This window comes from Lycium ferocissimum, unplaced genomic scaffold (assembly GCF_029784015.1).
Source record: "Lycium ferocissimum isolate CSIRO_LF1 unplaced genomic scaffold, AGI_CSIRO_Lferr_CH_V1 ctg13321, whole genome shotgun sequence".
In the NCBI taxonomy this organism is placed as follows: domain Eukaryota; kingdom Viridiplantae; phylum Streptophyta; class Magnoliopsida; order Solanales; family Solanaceae; genus Lycium; species Lycium ferocissimum.
Window position 1 is genome coordinate 307 of NW_026714815.1, and position 15,393 is coordinate 15,699.

The following is a 15,393-nucleotide window of genomic DNA, read 5'->3' on the forward strand; positions in this document are numbered from 1 at the left end:
GGCATTTTGCGGCGCTCCGGTTGTTTCGGAGCCCGGTTTCTTGGTACTACTTTTGTGTATATATTCGGGCACAGCGATGCTAAGTACTTCCATGTATATGTGTACTATGTTTAGAGGCTCGTGAGGCTTCAGAGATGTACGATGCTTGTTTGTACTCGTGATTGTCCCGTCATTGTATAGTATGATCGTAAAGCTTATTAGTCGATGTTCATAATGGTGCTATGTATGTTAATGCTTGTCAAAAAAAAACGGCGTAGTTCATATGTGCGATAAGAGTCAGCGGGTTCGCTCGGCTCCGAATACGGGGTCGGGTGCCCATCACACCCTAGTAAGATCGGGGTGTGACAACAGCCCACAACGATCACCACATCAACTTGAATCATTAAACTCCCATTTTCATCATAGGATCCATAATGACAACACCCGAAAAAATGAGTAATTAGTTCATTCTTAACCACACAAGAGGACCTATGTTCGGCCACCACCACACACACATATATTTTTAATGATTCTCGTCCATTTCAACACCTTTACAACAACTAAACATGCCAAAGAAAATTAATTCATCACCCTACACAACACACATATACACGACCAAACTCGCACACACCACGATTCGACTTCCCACTTGCAAGATTCCATGATTTCCATTCATTTCTACATACTACGACATACTTTGACCATTCATAACACATAAAAGAAGATTAAACCATACCTTTTCCATGACTTTTCTACACGGCTAGGAATGAGAACGAGAACAAACACTTTACTTGCTTCAACAACAACTCCATGTTATAGAGTACCTTCCAATTAGTAGGAAACTAGAAGAAAATATTTTTTGTTTGATCACTATTCATGATCTTTCATTTTTTTTCCTTGGCCGAATAGTCCCTTATTTTTTTCTCCAAGGTTCTACAAAGTTCTAAGAGGTGGAGATGATGAATAATAATGACTTAGTCATCTTCCTATACTTATATAAATCCCACAAGTGTACCATGGCCCACACACATGCACTACATATGGCCATTTTCATGAAATATTTATTTCACTTCTAGCCCTTAATTTTCATGAAATGCTTAACTTTTCATAATTCACCTTTAACCCCAAATTTTTTTCTTATTTCAAATTTACCCTTAACTACTCCACATACCAATGAAAAGATGAATATGCAACATGCATTAAAACAAAATCAACAAAACCGGAAATTAAAAAGTCTTGTCCATAACTTGTCGCAACCAACTTAAAATATTCCAACGTACAAAATACGGGATATAACATCCTTCCCCCTTTAGAACATTCGTCCTCGAATGTTCAATTAATAAAGGTCTTATAAGGATCTCGGGGGTTTTTCTTTTATTACCATAGCACGCAATCTCTTCTACCCGTCTATTTCTTTTCCATCTCCTCTTACCTTACGAATAATGTAATAAGGTCCAATATATCTCGGTTTAAACTTTTCCTTCTTGTAATTCCCTTTATTCAACTTGTGTAACACTCTAGGCACATTATCCCGTGTCGTCTCTTAATCCTTAACTCAACCCTTCCTTATTCGTTCCATGGCTTGTTTTTCCCGTTTCGCACTTGCCTTTGTATTCTAGCTACGTAGATCACATCATAGCCTTGGCCACTTTCTCACTGGGCTTTATTTATTTTCACAACAATCTTCATTATACTCGCGTTGTCCGTTCATATTCGATCTCATAGTGTAACACTCGTAACCTTTTTACCACTTTCGATCAACTTTATCCTTAATAGCTCACAAGTTGTCTTATCAAATACGTTCATATACATCACAATTCTTTTCCTCTGTACTCTTGTCTTAATCTCACTATTACTATCGGCACGACCTTTCAAGTCAAACAAACCCATATCTCATTCTCTTTTTATTTCTGGAAAAATTTCGGCAGAGTTTTCTCTATATTTCTTACTATCCCAAAACCTGCACGCAGGAAATACCAACAATGCCTCACAGGGCCAACATATGTATATACATATCACATCATATCACAGCCTCACAGGGCTCCCAATATCAATAATAGTACGAAAATGATGAACATACCTCATATGCCCAACTCGACAGCTTTTTGTTACACTTTCTTGTTTACTTTCCCTTTTAATCTTGACTTGTATTTCAATCGTACTTCAATATCTTACCCGACATATATCTTTCATACCTTTTCTTACCTGCGTGCTTTGTAACTTCCAATATCGCTAATCACTTCCTTCTGTCGATGCCATTCTTCTGCTGAAACCAAAGGTTAGTGCGAGAAATCTCATTTCCTATGACTTGGCTCTATGGCACGATCTCAGATGTGAAAGAAGAGTAACCACCCTAGATGCCCCGTAGCCTCCTGTTTATAAATGTGGCGCGGCTGCACCATAAACGGGACTCTGCTTGGACACGACTTTGCGGGGAACAACCCCTAGGACGAGCGCTGCGATGCAATTTGTCACACCAATTTTTGATAGGGCATGATGGGCACCGACCCTTACCTAGGGCCGGCGAACCCGCTGATTTTCGTAATACTCATAATCATACTTCGAAAAACACATCATACTTCGGAATATAGCATAGTGCGCACGATAACATACCGGCTCGGGACTTGGCGAAAAATATAACAACGAATGCACGAGCGAATCATGAGTAACCAAATACGGTTTAAAACATTTTCAAAGACTCGATAGGTTAATCAAAACGAACCATCATTTAAAAGCCAAAACAATAGTCAAATCAAGTTTCCTCAGAAGCGTCACTCGGAACGGTCAAATAGAACTTTTAGAAACCATAGATACGTATCAAAATTGTATGCATAAAATCCTCATTTCAGACTTAACAGATAAGTAAGTAACCATACTCGGGGGTCAGAATGCTAGCCACATTAAGTTCTTTCAAAAATAGGTCGTTAGAACTATACAAAGGAAAGTCGCGGGACCCACGGACGAGCGTCAACCCAATCCGGGCCCGCCCATGAAAGTTGGGGATATTATTCTGTTATATCCCGTATTTTGTACATCGGGACAATCCGGGTTGACTATGATAAGTTAGGGTCAAGACCATTCCGGGATACAAAGTCGAGACTTTTGACCTTCTTTTTGTTTTAAGACATAAGTTGTTCATGAATTTGTTGGCATGAAACATTTAGGAAAATTTGAGACCAAAAGTGAAATAATTGGAAGTTGGAAATCATGCATTCTTGGCCATTTGGCCGTGTGGGTTGGAAGTGGATCCCACACATTTTGTGGCCAATTTTAATTGGTCCAAACCATGTGTGGGCCATGGACACATGTATAACTCTTATATGAAGCACAAAAGATGAATACTAAGTCATATATCTCATTCCACACTTAGAAAAAAAAAAGAGAACTTGGATGAACAACAAAGGGCCATTCGACCAAGACCCAAAAAAATTGAAGACCAAATTGAGCCATCACAAAAATATTTCCTTCAAGCAAATCCACTAATTGGAGGTCCCTCAGTAACGTGGAGTTGTTGTTTGGGCCAATAGATCACTCATTTCATCAATCGCAAACCCTAGCCTAGTTGTGAAGATAAGAGGAAAAGGTAAGATTTAATCTTGTTTTTATGTTATGAATGATGTGTGCATGTTGTAGTATGTAAATATGGATGAAATTCATGGAAATATTGCATGTGGAAGTGAGCCGTGTGCATGGTGTGTTGGCCGTGTGTGTGTGTTGTGTTGTGTGGAAGTAATGAATTAATTCTAGTTAGCATGTTTTGATTGTTGTAGTAAAGTTGGTTGTGGATGTGTTGGCCGAATATGGCTTGTGAAGTGTAGCAAAGAATGGATCAATTCTATTTAGTATTTTGATTGTTATTGTTATGTGGATTCTATGTTGGAAATGAGAGTTTAATGATTCAAGTTGATGTTGTAATTGCTATGGGTTGATTTGGAGGTTAATGTGCATTTAATGTAATTTTTATATTTATGGGAATGACATTGTTAGAGTGTGGATTGTTGGTGCAAATCATGATTTGGAAGTGAGGAATGGGTTATAGTTGTGTTCTCGGGTTTGGGGCAGATTTCGGGTGAAGTGGGGGTGTTGTTTGGGATGTTTGAAACATTGTATGAATTGTTTAAAATGTTCTTGAATATTGTTGGTATGGGTTCGGGTTAGTATTTGAATGTATGAGCGATGATGTTGGCTTGAATGTAAGTCGTTGAATTGAATATAATGAATGTTGTTGAATGATGTAAAAGAGGGTTACTTATGTTATATTGCTTTTCGGATTGATTGTTGATGTTGTTAGAATGATTGTTGGTGTTGTTGTTGTTGAATTGGCGAGTTAAATTCTCGGGTTGGTCTATTTACGGAAATCTTTGCCCAAATTTCTGTAGAATTAAGTGCTAGTTTGGAATTAAATGCTTAAATGCCTATAGCTAATATTTGACATCCGTTAGCGTTATGTAGACCTTGGGGAGCCCGAGACGTAGGTTGGGATTAGCTTTGAGAGCGGACGAGGTATGTAAGCTCAACCCTTCCTTGCTTTTGGCATGCCTTAGTTGCAAATAGGCTATGACACGAGCCTCGAGGAAATTCTATTCCGCAATCAAAGCATGTCTATGATTCTTATTTGTTTCTTGGTATTCGTATGCTTGATGTGATGAAATATTGGCCCTTATATCTTTGGAATAATTGATTTCCAAATGTTGCGTAAAAAGTTTTGTTTTTAAAGAATTAGTAACTACGAACGACGTAACTTTCACGAAAGGCTCGGATTGCCTCGATATGTTCGTAGGAGATTTCATGGCGTATGATGAGTATGTTTTCCCATAGGCGGGCCGGCTCGGGTCAACACCGTCCAGTGGATCCGCGACTCTCCTTTATGTAACCCTGATGACTTTTGAAAGAATTTGGTATGGCTATTATCCCGATTTCCAAGTATGGTCATTTTACTTATCTTTTGAGTCTATAATAATGATTTTATACATATGGTTACTCACGACTTTGCTCGTGCATTACATTTGTATCTTTCGGGAGTCCGGGCCGGTTATGTTGTCGTGCGCACTATGTTATACTCGGTGTTATCTTTGTGTTATGGTTCACCGGGCCACTATTCAAGGGGCGGGTTCACTTATATTTGGTGTTATCTTTGTGTTATGGCGTTATGATGTGTTATGATGTGTGATGGGGATATGGAGATTTGAAACTTTACGGTGTTATCTTGTGTTATGGCGCCAAAAACGGCGACCATATTTCCCAGAAGCCACATGCATGATTTGTATTTTGAAAATAAACATTTTGGTATTTGGATATCAGCTTTACTTTTACGTACTTGTTTCGATTATGACTCGATTTGTTTACTATATCTTACACTTTGCATACTCGGTTCGTATTAAAATTGACCCCCCCGCACTTCGGAAATTGCGTTTCATGCCCGCAGTACGGACGTACGATTCGGTGATCACGTTTTAGGACACCTATTAGCTGTTTGGAGTGCTCCGCTTTATTCGAACCCACGTTTTGGTATATATCCGTTCGCTGCATATGTATTTGTTTGTTCGGGGGTACGGCGGGGCCACATCCGTCATATGATTACGGTAGTGCATTTAGGGGTACGTAGACGTATATGTGGGTTATGCCTATTACGTACGGTGTGTTCGTATGTTATATGTTCGGCGATCCCCGTTAATGAGTAGCGACCTTAACTGTACTTGCATTTGTATATGTTTTGGGCGGGTTGCGCCATTTGATAGCCTTCAAACTTCGATGTATATATGTTTGTGTGTGAGCAGTTTGATATAATTTGAGGCAGTGTTTGATATTTGTATACGCATAAGCCATACGTATGTGATTCGGATTAAAGAATGTGTTTGGGTGCCCAGCTCGGGCACTAGTCACGGCCTACGGAGCTGGGTCGTGACATATTCGTCATAAAATCATCTACGAACGTTTCAAAACGTCAGCATGCATACGTGAAAGTTACGGTCGTTCGTGGTTACGAATCTTTTACGAACAAAATCTCTTTATGAAACTTTTGAAATCGACCATACAAAAGACATATAAGCCATAGCTTGACCATATAAGGATGCCTGACATCGAAGCAAATATGGATCATAAACATGCTCGGAACTTGAATAGAGTTGCCCCAAGGCTCGTAACATATCATAGCTTACTTACGTCTAGGACATGCCAAAGAAAAGAAGGATAAGCTTTACATACCTCGCCGCTTCTACCTTAATCCAAACTTAAGCCTCGGCTTCTCAAAATCTACTGATAACGTCATTAGACATCAACCATTAGTCATAAGCATCAGAAGAATCCAATTCCAAGCTACTTTATTTACGGAAATTTGGCGACATTTCCTATAAACTCGACGTCACGAAATTCAACTCGGCTTGATATTATCAACAACAATACCAACAACCATTCAACGACATCAATAATGAATTCAAAACGCATTCTAACATTAGTAACTCTTTTCTACACAATTCACCAACATTCCATTCAACTACATACATTCGAGTCAACATCGACGCTCACGTATTCAAATATTAATCGAGATCATTCAAACAAGATTCAAGAATATTTCCAACAATCCGCCTGATGATCGAAACAACTTGACCATTATACCATGGAACGAAACCTTCCACTTCCATAGGAACCACGACAACACATTTCTTTCTTCAAAATTCACAAACTACGCCAACGAGCCATACTTTAACAACATTGTTATCATAAATACAAGAAACCATATTACAATCTCATTAGCTTCCAAAACAGCCCACAACGATCACCACATCAACTTGAATCATTAAACTCCCATTTTCATCATAGGATCCATAATGACAACACCCAAAATACGAAATGAAATAATTTCATTCTTAACCACACAAGAGGACCTATGTTCGGCACCACCACACATATATATTTTTAATGATTCTCATCCATTTCAACACACTACAACAACTAAACATGCCAAAGAAAATTAATTCATCACCACACACACAACACTGCTATACACGGCCAAACTCACACGCACCACGATTCAACTTCCACTTGCAAGATTCCATGATTTTCAATCATTTCTACATACTACGACATGCACCAACCATTCATAACACATAAAAAGAAGATTAAACCATACCTTTTTCCCAAACTTTTCTACCGGCTAGGAATGAGAACTTCAAGAACAAACACTTTGCTTGCTTCAACAACAACTCCATGTTATAGAGGACCTTCAATTAGTAGGAAACTAGAAGAAAATATTTTTTGTTTGATCACTATTCATGATCTTCCATTTTTTTGCCTTGGCCGAATAGTTCCTTATTTTTTTCTCCAAGGTTCTACAAAGTTCTAAGAGGTGGAGATGATGAATAATAATGACTTAGTCATCTTCTATACTTATATAAATCCCACATTAGTGTACCATGGCCCACACCACACACATGGCTACATATGGCCATTTTCATGAAATATTTATTTCACTTCTAGCCCTTAATTTTCATGAAATGCTTAACTTTTCATAATTCACTTTTAACCCCAAATTTTTCTTATTTCAAATTTACCCTTAACACTTCATACCAATGAAAAGATGAATATGCAACTTGTACATTAAAACAAAATCAACAAAACGGAAATTAAAGTCTTGTCCATAACTCGCAACTTGACTTAAAATATTCCAACGTACAAAATACGGGATATAACATTAGTAAAGTAGGTCATGCCCAAGTACCTGCTTGTAAAGCTTAACCACCTATGCTGTGAATAAGAATAGTCCAAATAATGTACAAGGAGCAGATAACAGCGGCAATCATAATTAACATGGCAATCATAGTTAACATGCAAATATACATATATCATATCATATAATAGTCTGTTGTATCAATGTACTTACACTTAAAAATTAATCATAAATGAGAGTCAATGAAACACACACACGCCATATGTAGTACTTACTCATATCTCCTTTACTTTAATTAGGAAAAATAAAACTTACTATTGTAAAGCAAGTAGGATATATAAAATAAGTTTTATATATGCGGCATTCCTAAATCACATGAGGTTCTTTGCCCTTTTCATACATACAATATTATTTTCCTTTGTTGTTTACTCTTAATAAAATACGCAACAGTGAACTATTCAAGTAGGAATCAAATTAAATTAGACCATGCATGAAGGAACAATAAATATTAAAATATTTGGAAAAACATAGTTGGTTTTTTATCCAACTCAACCACTTTGTGATCTCCTGAAGCCATTCAAAAATGATCTCTATAATTTTTTTGTATACAACTTTAATTACCTTTCACTAAACGTTCCCCTTTTCTTGCCAATTAAAACTAACAGTACAACATATATGTATTTCTTTATTAATTGCCAACGGCATTTGCTGGGTATTAGAATATTAACCGTAGACATGGTCAGTACAAAATACATAAAAGAGGTTTACATGTAATAATTCAAATGGTCTTTTGGCAACAAAAATAAACGTCCTCTGCCTTGTTAACAAGCAAACTAACTTCAATATTAAACCATTATTTAATCAAGACAAACCAGACTAAAATTTTATTAATAACTAACAATAACAATGGGACTAGATCTAGACTAATTAATACTAATTGAAAGACTAGCACTCATGTAAAAAACTACTGTTACATGATCTTTTATTCACTAAAAACTATGACCAGCAAAAATTAAAACAAACTATTCAATCATCTCTCATAATAGATCCATCACCAATCAAGTGTTCTATCTTTCCTTCAGGATGCTCAAAGAAATCTGCTACATCCAAGTGTGTGATGTCAACTTGATTTTCAGAGATAAAATTTGCTTTAGGATTTTTCTCTTTTCTTTTCATTGATGCCTGATAAAGCTCAACCACGTGCTTTGCCGTACGACGTGTACGTGCCCGATTGTCCACTTCCACCACATCGATAGCATTTATTTTACCGAGCCACGTGCTTCCGGCACTTCATGCCTATCATCCTTCTTTTCCCTCTCTCGGGTAGTGATTCTTCTTTGATGAATGATTAACACAAGGGAAGAAATTTCTTCCTTGACCATTATCACGACCACGAACATGACCACGAATCGGGCCGCGACCTTTTCCCCGCCTAGGTGGTGGGCGTACACCTCATTCACTTCGGGGGTGTTTGCCGCAAGAGGGCCGATTCTCGTAATTTTTCATTAGCAAATCATTGTTTTGTTCGATTCTTTAAGAAGATGAGCAATCAAATCACAATACTTTGTGAAACCTTTCTCTCAATATTTGTTGCGGGAGCACATTCGAGGCATGAAAGGTGGAGAACGTCTTTTCAAATTCTTTATCAAAATCACTAATCGTTTCTCCACATAGTGTCAATATCGAAGTAATTCTGAACATCTCAGAATTGTAATTCATAACTGACTTGAAATCTTGTAGCCTTAGATTGATCCATTCGTGCCGTGCTTTTAGGTGGAAGACCATCTTTAGGTGATCATACTTTTCTTTCAAGTTTTTCCATAAAACGAGCGGATCCTTAATAGTTAGTTATTCAATCTTCAGGGCCTCATCAAGGTGATGACACAAGAATATCATAGCCTTGGCATTTTCTTGGTTGGATGCTTTTTTTTTTTTTTTAATGGTGTCTCCAAGACCCATAGCATCAAGATGATTTCAGCATCTAGAACCCATGATAGGTAGTTCTTGCCCGAAATATCGAGGGCAACGAACTCAAGTTTTGTAAGGTTAGCCACAAAATAGAGAAAATAAAAATAGTACCTTAGCCTTCGAAAATTTCTTGAGACGGTAGAGTCTGTCAAATGATAACGTGTTATAAAATAATAAAGTAAGAAGAAGAATATTGCAGAGAAAAATAGAAGAGAGGAGAGTTAGTTCTTATTTCTCTTGAGGGATGAAATACAATGAAGGGAACAACTCTATTTATAGGAGAATATTGACTTGGTCCCAAAGTTATTAGCCCTAATATTTCTCCTAAATATAGACATCCACAATATATGATTATATCTATAACAGGATAGTAAATGTTAGAATTTTATCTAACCTTCTATTTTTTTAGTTGATTTCAAACTCCTTTATGTTAGCCATTATTATTAAAATATAAAAATATTATCATTTACAGGTATTAGTCATAGACGATAGACAAGTAAATTTCACCGGTTGTTATTAGACTTTGAGTTTATCACATAAAAGTCACTTTTCTATTTTGAAGTGTCATGTCATATTTTTGATACAAAATATAAGAATTCAGTGAGATTTACTATGTAGTTAGCTTGCCAAAGTTGGATGACATTTACATAATAAAAGATAGAAAAGTAATTTTGTGTGATAAATTTTAAGTTGGATGATTTTTACGTAGCAAAAAATAATTTTTTTTTATTTTTGTGATAAACTTTAAGCCATATGACTTTTACGTAACAAAAAATGAAAAAGTACTTTTTGTGTGATAAACTTTAATTTGGATGACTTTTATGTAAACAACAATAATAGAAAAGTGACTTTTTTGTGATAAACTTTAAGTTGGATGACTTTTATGTAAAAAATAATAATAGAAAATTGACTTTTTTGTGATAAGCTCAACGCTGAATGACCATCAGTTAGGATAGTTTTGGGAAAACCAATACGGATATGCTTAAATAAAATAGGAGGATGAGAAAAACAGCAATAGCCATCCTAAAATCAATTGATTATCGTTTGCAAGTCGGAAGCACGGGGTGCAGATTGGTGAATTGATATATACTTATTTATAGATTGTTTGGATGTAATTTTTTTTTTTTTTATGTATGTACTTGATTTTTCTTAATAGAAAATATCATTATATTTTATTTCTGTAATCAACTTAATTGATGTTAATTTTGTTTAGTGCGATTTTCAATACTTTTGTATCTGTAAGTGACAATAAATAAACATATGATCACTTAATCTATAATATTGGATTATCATAGTCGTAACATGCTTTCTATATGGGAAAAAAGAATTTTTTTTTGAAAACATCAATTGCAAAGAAGTATTAAGTAGATAGAATCCTATATTATAGTAATATTTTTGTAACTCATAAATTAAATATAAATATATTGTCTAATATTCTTTAATATGATTGAGATTGATTGCGGATAACGTGCAACTGCACCTTTATAGAGATTAGTAAAGTATAACAATGTAATGTTCTAAAAATCTAGAAAAAGTATAACTATATAATGTTCTAAGAATTTATAACAATAAAATGGAAAGAGAGAGCCAAAAGAACTCACTTGGCGTGAGAGAGAATGGTAAAATCGGCTGTGGGTTAGGGAAGTAAAGATTAAATTTGTGCTACTTATTATATGGTTGATAAGAATTAAGTAATAATCATATGTAATCAAAGCTGGGCAAAAAAAAAAAAAACTTAAACTTTAAATTGTGCCCATTTATGGGTTATTTAGTTGCTTTTTGATCGTGGGCTGATTCAACAAAAGGTTTATTTGGACTGATTCAGACGTGGGCTTAAATGCTACAGTAAAAGGCTGTTATTAGCAGAAATTAACCAAAAAATGAGAAAAATGCCAAAAAGGAGAAAAAAGATAAATGCAAATCTTGGTAGTTAAGAGTCTTACATCACCTTATCTATGCTCAACTTTATATTTATATATAGATATAGATTATGTAGAGCTTAAAATGATTTTTTATATGACTTATCCTCAAATCTCAATAAATGAATACGTAAATAAATATATCCTTCGAGATGACTAGAAGCAATATTCCCACATAATTATATATTTATTTGGATTTTTCATGTTCATATATATCCACGTTGTATATATGAAATGATGTAAAGTAATTAACTTAATAAATAAGTAATTAATATATCATTCATGATGACAAGAATCAATCCTAGATAATTAATATATCACTCAAGATGACAGGAATCAATCCTCCAGCATCTACCTCGTGCCCCACAAGCTAATCCACAAAATTCTTGGTTTTTTTTCTTCCTTTCTTTCCTATCCCTTCATTCCCATTATATTTATGTATTAAGTTTGGTTTTAATAGATGAATATGGTCTTTTATTGTGCTTTTAATGCAACGTTAACTATTCACATTCTTCAGATTTTAATAGTAATTAATGAATTCATCTTTTAAGTTTTACTATTTACTTTATTATTTACTGAAAGGTGCATTTACGTTTTAGTACAAAAATATTATATGAATAATTTTCAAGTAAAGGATAAATTGGTCCTTCAACTTTTGATTGACATTTTGGTAATTCAACTTTGTCTTAGAACCTTCCCACTTTTAGTATGAGTCCGCAACTTAGATGACTCAAAAAGTGGCTGTAGGGACCAAAATAACGCAATAAAAAAAAAAGTTACCAAAGTAACCTTCACTAAATTAGTGCGCAATAAGACTAAACTGCAAATTTACAGTTAAGTCAATTGGGGTTATATATATATTTATATATATTTTTTGTACAATTTTAAAGTTTTAAAATTTCACGTTTTTTCCATACTTTGACCAAAGATTAGTCATGTTTCAAAATGCTGGAATATCAATATTTTATATAGAGCATGATATCTTTTTCTGCGAACAATAATGTAGGCTTAATACATCAAGTATACGTAAACGTTTGGATCGTCATTTTAGGGGTTATAAAGTACCTCGAAGTAAATTTTGTTTGTTTGGAAACTTATTATCTTTAGGTTTAAGTGTTTTATTCTATAGCGCAGTAATTTACTGCGTTAATGACGTCATTAAAAAAATGTTTGAGTAACGTAGTAATGCAAGTCCCATAAATTTTTTATCCAGTAGACTTAAGTAGGTATATAAATTGCTAAGATAAAATTATCAAATCATGAGTATAGGGAGAAAAAGTAGTTGTAAATTGGTGAAACTTTAAACGGTCATAACTTTGCGCTCGGAAGTCCGATTCCCGCGATTTTTTTTTTTTTGATTTTGTGTATTTTTGCGTTCAATTTGAATTTTGCGTAAATTGGGCCAGTTTTTAGACAAACGTCTTTTTTCCTGTTCAATTTGAATTTTTCCCCAAATTGGTGCACAATTTTCATTCATCTTTAGTAAAAATCTAGTGATAAAAAATATATTTGAAGATGATAATTCCGTGGTAGTGATGTTTTGAATGTCAATTTCAAGGTTCGAAATTCAATTTATGAAAACAAGTTAGATGACATTAGTGAACTTTATAAATAATAAAAAAATGTCTACATTGTCACTTTCACAAACTTGGCTTGGTAGTTTAGCCATCTCTTTTTTATCCCAACCACTAGGGGTCAAACCTAGGTGGGAGCATTGAGAAAACAACTTGGGTGCATGAAGCATGGTTTAAATTAAGTATAATTTTTGCGCATCTATTTCTTAATGATATATAGTATTTTACTCTTTGTTATCGTTTATAACTAACTCGCTTGACATCCTAAACTAATTATAAATAAAACACTTAAACCTTTAGATAACAAGATTCAAACAAACAAAACTTCTTGGGCACTTTACAACCCCTAAACGATGATCCAAACATTTACGTATACTTGATGTATTGAGCCTACATTATTGTTCGCAGAAAAAGATATCATGTTCTGTATAAAATATTGATATTCCGGCGTTTTGAAATATGACTAATCTTTTGTCAAAGTATGGAAAAAACGGGAAATTTCAAAACTTAAAAATTATACAAAAACAATGTAACCCCTATTGACTTAACTGTAAATTTGCAGTTTGGTCCTATTGCGCACTAATTTAGTGCGCAAAGGTTACTTTGGTAACTTTTTTTTTTTTTTATTGCGTTATTTTGGTCCCGACAGCCATTTTTTGGGTCATTTAAGTTGCCGACTCCTTTTAGTATAGTATGATATGATGATACATGGATCCTGCTAAATTCGCAATGCAAAATGTCATTAATAAGGTGCTACTTTGTCAGGAGATAACTAAATTACTATACAGGTCAAACATACAATACTCATCGCTTGTTGATGGCTCCAGGTCCCTCCTCCCGCAGCAGGGTAATCCCACAGTGCACCACGTCTATAGACTAGCAGCAATAGTTGCCACCACTGTTGGAACTTGGAAGCCCAAATTCGACTACGCTTTTTTGGGTACACTCCATCCTTGATGGGTATTTGTGCGCTGAGAAGAATGGAAACACGTCCGTTAGAAGGGTCAAAGCAATGATAGCAGGTAATGTTGTAGTACTATGTATCTTTAGATAATGTAATACAACTATACAAGTTACTCTATGTTATCTTTAGATAATGTAACCAATAGTTGTAATATGGTGGCACGGCCACAACTGAATCCTCTGTAGATGTATTTGTGAAATATTTCCTTTTCTAACAAAAAAAAGGTGCTAATTTGTGAACGCTAAAATTGAAGAGCTATACCTTCTCTAGAATTTTTGAACTAATTGGGTGCTATGCTCACTTCCTCGTGGAACTGGAATCAAGTTTTCCCTGTAAGCAGCAACTCTCAAACTTTGAGGAGAACCATGTAAATTAAATTCCCTGATTTTCCCAGAACTAAGATCATACGAAATCAGAAATCCAGTTGTACTCTGAGAAATCAACAAGTGATACTTCCAACCAGCTAACGGAGATTCAATAAGAAGAGGTCCAATTGTGTATTTCCTGAGTTGTATACACCATATTATCTCATTATCCAAATGTCCATCGAATCTTGTTTTGGGTCAATCTCGGATCTTGGATCAGGATAGGAAATCAACGTTAGACGCTCATTTAAAATTATGAGGCTATAACGCGTTCTGCCAAAGAAACCACAACTTTTAGGCATTTTCATGTTGCGGAATATCTCGGTCCTTACGTCAAAACAAAGAATTGCAACAATGTCTGTGTCTGGAATTGCAAACCAATGACAAGAGTCCTTGTAAAATATCCCAGAACAAGGCAACCAATACATCGTGTGTTGGGTTATATATACTATTAACCATGTGTTTGGATATAGTATTTATTATAGAACAATTATTTATTCATTGTTTAATAAAGAATTAAATAGATCATGTCTTACATATGTGTGTCCTTTTACTTATATAGTAGATGATTTAGTGTATAGAGTTTAGCTTATACACGGAAGATTAATAAATCGGGTTCTTATAAGTATAAAATTTATGTTCACAATCGAAGATGTAAATTGGACAAAGCCATTGGTATGATTGTAGCACAAGATTAATATAATGTATCTTCATTATGGGAACGGTGTAGTTCTTCTTGTGCTAAGACATTTTGTATGTATTGAACGGACCAAGTAGAGATAAGTGTTTTTATACTGAATATATAAAACAAATTCTCTAGTTCATTAAATGTACTTATACTCTTAATCTTGATATAATTATTATGATCAATGTGATTTGTTCATTATTTTGATTTATTAAAAGGTACGACTCAATTGCGGGTCTATGTATTCCGGTAAATTGGATAATGGCAAATTAC

General features: G+C 34.8%; 1 pseudogene; it reads right to left on the reverse strand.

Moving 5' to 3' along the window:
* Positions 1–13,523: 13,523 nt before the first annotated feature.
* Positions 13,524–14,863, reverse strand: LOC132042107 (uncharacterized; annotated as a pseudogene).
* Between the last annotated feature and the right edge of the window lie 530 nt (positions 14,864–15,393).